The following is a 6,430-nucleotide window of genomic DNA, read 5'->3' as shown; positions in this document are numbered from 1 at the left end:
ATGACTTAGTGATATAGGTACAACCTTTTAGTGGTCTGTACTACTTTCTAGTGTCCTACTTTACAATGATGGCTACTATTTTTTTGTGATATTAGATCATTTTTTAAAGTGTTACACCACTTTTTAGCACAACAATCCACTTTGAAGTAGTGGAACACCACTTCAAGTGTCATTTGAAATTACCAATCACCGCTTTCATCTTAGTTCATGATTTGAGAGTGGTTTTTCATTTTAGATCATGATATTTTACCATTCTAGAAATTTCCACCTCATGTGGTGCCTCACAATTTATCACCACTTAAAAGTAGTCTAAAAGTAGTTGGCATCACAATGCATTACCACATACTATGACATCGCTACAACATACACATGCTATAACGACGTTTTCTTTATATATAAAAAATATCCCCATCGTCGGTATTAGTGTCGCTACAAAACCGTCGGTATTAGCGTCGCTATTTAGTGGCACTAATACTGACGAAAATAGCGACGGTTACACAGAATTTCCGACACTAATACCGATGATTGCAGAATTATTTTCCGACGCTGATACCGATGGTTGCAGAGAATAAAATTTTTTTGTGGCAGAGCTGTAGATGCAGCCCTGCCACAGTTAGAGCCACACAGGGCTAAGAGACAATTCTTGCTGTCAAAGAAGTTAGACAATCGATCCCAAATAATGACAAGACTTTGCAAACAAGTACTTTCATGGCATTAATTAACACAAATGTGCACTGCATTGATAAAGAAAATAACAGAACTTAAATTGAGAAGTGCTAGTGCGACAAAGCAAATATGGAGTCATGCTACAACATAGAAGTCCGAATCATATATACTTTGCTATTACATATGGAGGATAGAGGCCATAAGGCCTTACATAATACAAGATATATGGGGAGTAATCCTATGTAGCCTAATCTGCTCTCTACGACTCATCCGCACATCAGAAAACTCCTCTCGCTGTAGTGGCATATCAAAGGGAGTCTACAACAACAAATACATATATAATTGTGAGTACCAAATACAAACTGACATATAATGACAGATTTCTCAAATTAGGAATGATATTTATTACTACTTATCGGTTCTCCGCGAGCATAGAGCTTCTTGATCAAGGCACTCAAGCCATGCTTCTCCCCATATGTCACCTCTAGTGCAGTCGCATCGCGATTCCTAAAACCTTGCTGTGGCACACAAACATTGAAAAACAACGTACTTGAGATTCATGTTCGAAATACATACATCAACATGGATGTCATTAAATTAGAGTACTATACCCTATTAATACTTACGAAATCTGCCACGAATGTTGTGTGGCCGCCGCTACCAAGCTAATGCACCGATCCTGCGTCCTTCTGCTGCTTCCACTTGTTTGGAGTGGATGTCGCCTCATCCTGGAGATTACTCCAGTCCTCTGTATCCAGCCACTCCGGCTTCGATTTGCCCTGCTTGACTGCTTCGCGTGCATCAGACTGCCTATACGACTGATAGTCACGCATACGCATCATCATCCACCCTCTCGAAAATCTGTCATTGCTAGAGGGCTGAGGGAACTCTTGATACAATGTATCGATTATGTACTCCTTGCTGGCATCTAGGATCTCCTTCCACTTGTCTGTAATGTTGTGTCGAAATACTTGTTGGCACAACTCATGCATCCTAGAGATAATGAAAAATAAGTTAATTAGATAATGAATTGCAAGACATAATAAAACTAAGACTTAATTTGCAAGACTTCATTTTAAAATAATAAAAAAATTTAGATAATACAAAACACCATACTCCAAAAACATACAAACTGTCCTAACCGATTTGTAAAAAGTGGCATTTCTATAGTGGGAGGAACGTTTTGATCGAGTCACTTTTGTTTAGGGTTCCACAATCTCATCTTGACATAGCTCAACATACACCGGGAGATCTATACAAAATTCTCCACAAAATGAGGACTCTGCTTCATTTTGAAAAAACCCATGCTCTATCTCCTCTATCTCCATAGGTGAGATGTCTTGGTCCTCCAGGAAGTTCATCCTAGTTTCTTGTATGCCTTCTGTCATTGCCGCTATTAAAGGTGTCTCTTCTACGATCGGTACAGGGGTTCTGGCAAACATGGGGATACTCCTAGATGTCATGGGAATGACATACCACCATTGAGGTTGTTGCGGATTAGGGAAAAAGACGACCTGATCCATATTATGATTAGTATAAAAGTCCACTTTGAGATTGCTAAAGCGCATCAAGTATTAGGGACTCTTAGCTGCTCATAGTGATTTGGCAAAACAAATGTATCACTCAAATCGGTCCACTTCTTCGTGGAGTCAATCTCAACAAAGCCACTTGGGCCTCCCCGAACAAATGCACCTGCTCCTTCGAGAGTAACCCTGAACCATTGCACATCAAATATGGTCACGGAGAAACTTTGATAGTCCACTGCAAGGATACTCTATAAACATCCGAAATACTCCATCTTTGAAATTACACGGTTTGGATCTGTGGCACATCATCGGGTTTGCTGCTCAAACATTGCCATCACTCCACAGTCCATTGTTGAGCGTAACTTGTCGATGTGCTCTACTCTAAATTGTCGTCCACGTGACCATACCTTATACTGGGAGAAGAACAAGTATATTAGTTGCGATTTGCAGTATAGATTGTAATTTCTCGGGATTGCATACCTTGGGATTGCATCCACGTGAGAAGTCCCACTCTTCTTCAATAACTGTTTCTCCATCTTGAGATGCTTTGGCTAGGGCCTCATGTAGCCATCTAGTGGACATGAGTAGAGGCATCTCCTCTAAGCCCTTCAGATATCGAATGGGCCGTTGCCGCATACTCTGTCAAAAGTCAGATCTTGCAGACTCTCACTCAGTGTGAGCATCCTCATACTATTGTAGCCACTTCTCCATCGTAGCGCTATGCAGCATACAAGATTGGTTCACCTTGGACTCCATGGATGCGTCCATCTTCTTCTCTATTCTGTTTCCCACTAGGACATCTCCATTCAGACGATCATCCTCCTTAAGTGACCATATCAAGCCTTTGTCCTGGTCCATAGTAGACAACCACTCAGAAATGTACACCAAGGCCTCCGACACTAACCAACCTTCAGCCATGCTATCCTCAGGACGAGCCCGTTTTCGCACAAATCCCTTTAAGGTCTTCATGAACCGTTCAAGGAAAAACATTCATCGACTATGGACTCGATCTGCAACTTGCAATTCATCTACAATATACTCTAGAAGATGGGTTTGTATCGTGAGCATGCTAGTGGGAAGATACTTCTCCAAAAGACAAGCAGTCTCTACTACCATGCATTTCGCGGATTCAATCGATGATGTGTGAATCTCTTTTTGGGAGACAAACTGAACCAACTCGGACAATTTGTAAATGGCTATCCATACCTCCGATGTCAGAGACCCCGCGATTGCGATCAGCAATACGAACTGTGAAAACCATGTAATTAATATTGTGTATAAACAAACGGAGATTCTGAAATCTAATATGTTGAATTATGCCATACGCAACCTCATACCATACATACCTGACACATCTTATGCCAATCATGGGATTTGAGTCCTGTCAGTTCGTCATCCTTTGTGAATGCTGTCTTGAGAGAACGCATTAGGCCAGTCGGTGTGCAAAAGGACTTAATGTTTTCCTTTACTCGTCACACTTCATTGCTAGACAAAACCCAAGGAGCGCGCGGCAATTGCACTCGACCGTCAACGCCACTTACAGGCCAATATGGTTCCATATTTCCCATTGCTTTCAAATCCATCCTCCCTCCTAGTGTGTCTCGCTGCCTAGTAAGGTGGTCCCATAGCAAGCTACCCACATTCTTAAAAATGTGCATGGGATCTAAAAGGTGGTTAATTTTCAGTTTTTTTCAATAAGTCAGCTCATAGAAAATTGAGAAGCGTCGCATTCCATTGGGAAGCGAGTCTTGGTCCACCATCGTGTGATCAAACCAGCTCAGTGCGTTCGTTCTCACAGGAGGGCGACCAAGAAATCCTTCTCTCATGACATGACCCTCTGGCAAAAAAACTCGATGTCCCTCAAATACCATCTTCTTCATAGATTTTGACATACGAGAATCCAACCTTGGTCCACACGGAGGACATGCATGGTAACCTGACGTGACTAGACTTGTAGAACACACATGTACAATGAGGCATGTCATAACACCAACATCGCTCAAAGAAAACTAGCAAAATAAGAAAACATGCTTTACCACAGTATTCTCCATAACCTGGAAAGTCATGCATGGTCCACATAAGAATTGTCCTTATAGTTGCGGATCGCCTACCAATATGTTTGCTCATGTCCTCCACTACAATTCCCTCCCACAACTCCTTTAGCTCATCAATCAGTGGAGAGAGGTAGACATCCATATTCTTGACTTTGTATCGTCTAGGCACAAGCAAGCTGAGCAAAAGGTGTCCTTTCTTAGTGGAAAGCCATGGCATTATATTGTAGTTAACAAGGACCACGAGCCATACACTATAGGAGGTGGAACGTAAACCAAAAGGATTTACCCCATCCATGGCAAGACCGAATCGTAGATTCCTCGTCTCCTTTGCAAAGTCAGGGAAAGTCTCTTCAATGTGATACCATGCTTCTGAGTCAGCTGGTGTACGCTGTACACCATCAGTGGATCGATTTTCTGCATGCCATGTAGTCAAATTTGCAAAACTCTTGGTCCGAAAAATGTGACGAACACGTGGTATCAGCGGAAAGTTTCTCAAAACCTTCTGTGGAACAGTCTATCCTTGCAAGTCATTTCGATACCTGTCCGCATCGCACTTGGGACATGTGGCCAACAATTCAAACTCTCCCCAAAAGAGAACACAATCATTGGGGCAAGCATGAATGCAATTATAATCCGTGCCTAGCTTTTGCAGCACTTGTCTTGCATCGTCACGAGACTTAGGCATCGTGTTTTGGATAGGCAAAATGTAAGATTTCAACGTTCTACAAATTGCAATGAAGCACGTTATTAGAGTACTACATAGCACATTTTAATGGCTTTCAATAAAGAATCATACACATCATAATATACCTGAATAGCTCTGTCACACTCGCATCGCTCCATCCATACTTTGTTTGTATGCTCAACAATGCAAGAAGTGTCTTCAAACGGGATACCCGAGTCCCATCATACAATGGAATGGCAGCCTCCGCAATTAAAGGATCTTGGGATTCCAAGTCCATCGGAAGCAATGATTCGATCATGTCCTCTAACTCGGGCTCCAAAAAATCAGGAGGATCATCCATGTCTCCAGCATTCTCACCCATAGAAGGGGGTTGAGAGTTATCACCTTCTATGAGACAGTTAGTTATCTCGAATGGCATTTGTATAGAGCACGGACACCCGTCTTACTAGACGCAAGAGATCTGCGGACTGCAATGTATCGACATGGCCCTGACCCTGTAAAGGACGTTAAGGAGCTAACTTCTAAGATAATCCCAAACTGTTATACTTAAATCAATTACATGTCATATAGTACGTAATGAGAGAGAACTTACCGCAATCTCATAATTCAAGACTACTTGGTCGATTATCTCAACTTGAAACTCTCCATACCATTGCACATGTTCTATGGACAAACGACGTTTCCAACGAATGGCCAATTGGCATTGCGTGCATGGATAGGGGACACGTTGATTGAGCCAAGCCTCACGCTCACCACCATGTTGGTTGTGAGTGCTAGACATCTTGACTGCGATGTAATGGAATGATAATTTAATAACGATTCTATATTGTATATTGGGACCACTCCACTATATATATTTCAGGTCTTTTTTTTAAAATTTTCATACCTCTCTCTCTTTGAGTTTGGCTCTAAACTTATCTATCTTTGAGGTTGGCTCTCTAAACTATGCTCACACACATACATTTTCGTACCAACACAAATTTTTTTTTGAAAACACTCGCTTCCATTTCTCTCTCTTTCAACACTTCCTAACCTACATTGTAAAGCAACACAAAGCAACACAAAGATTGAAGACAAACCAATAATTTCTAACCTACATTGCAAAGCAAAACAAAGATTGTAAAGAAACCAAAACAGGGCATACCGTCGTGCTCTCTTCTTCTTCCACAACCTCTTTGTGCGCACGATGCTCCTCTCCTCACATGCGGCTCGCGGCTTGCTTCCTTGCTCACCTCCCTCTCTTGCTTACCTCCCTTTCTCTTTCTCTCCGCCTTCGCATGCTCATATGCTCATATGAAAGAAATGTTCGGGTTTTGGTAAAATTTTACCGCAGTAAGTCGTTGCTATTAGAATCGGTATCTGCATCGCTAAAAACGTCCAAATATCAACGTTTTTAGAGACGCACATACCGACGCTAATAGGGACGCTAATACGGATGCCGAAAAAAAAACGTCACTACTTAGTGTCGCTATATATGTGTACCCTTGTAGTGCATGAAA

The 6,430-nt window shown here is 41.8% G+C and overlaps 1 pseudogene; it reads right to left on the bottom strand.

Moving 5' to 3' along the window:
- Window positions 1-493: 493 nt before the first annotated feature.
- On the bottom strand, window positions 494-5,292 carry LOC148035511 (uncharacterized; annotated as a pseudogene).
- Window positions 5,293-6,430: the final 1,138 nt, after the last annotated feature.

Source organism: Lygodium microphyllum, chromosome 5 (assembly GCF_053477565.2).
Source record: "Lygodium microphyllum isolate KBCC chromosome 5, Lygodium_microphyllum_v1.1.10, whole genome shotgun sequence".
In the NCBI taxonomy this organism is placed as follows: Eukaryota; Viridiplantae; Streptophyta; class Polypodiopsida; order Schizaeales; family Lygodiaceae; genus Lygodium; species Lygodium microphyllum.
The sequence above is the reverse complement of the archived record's forward strand: the minus strand, read 5'-3'. Positions and strand labels throughout refer to the sequence as shown.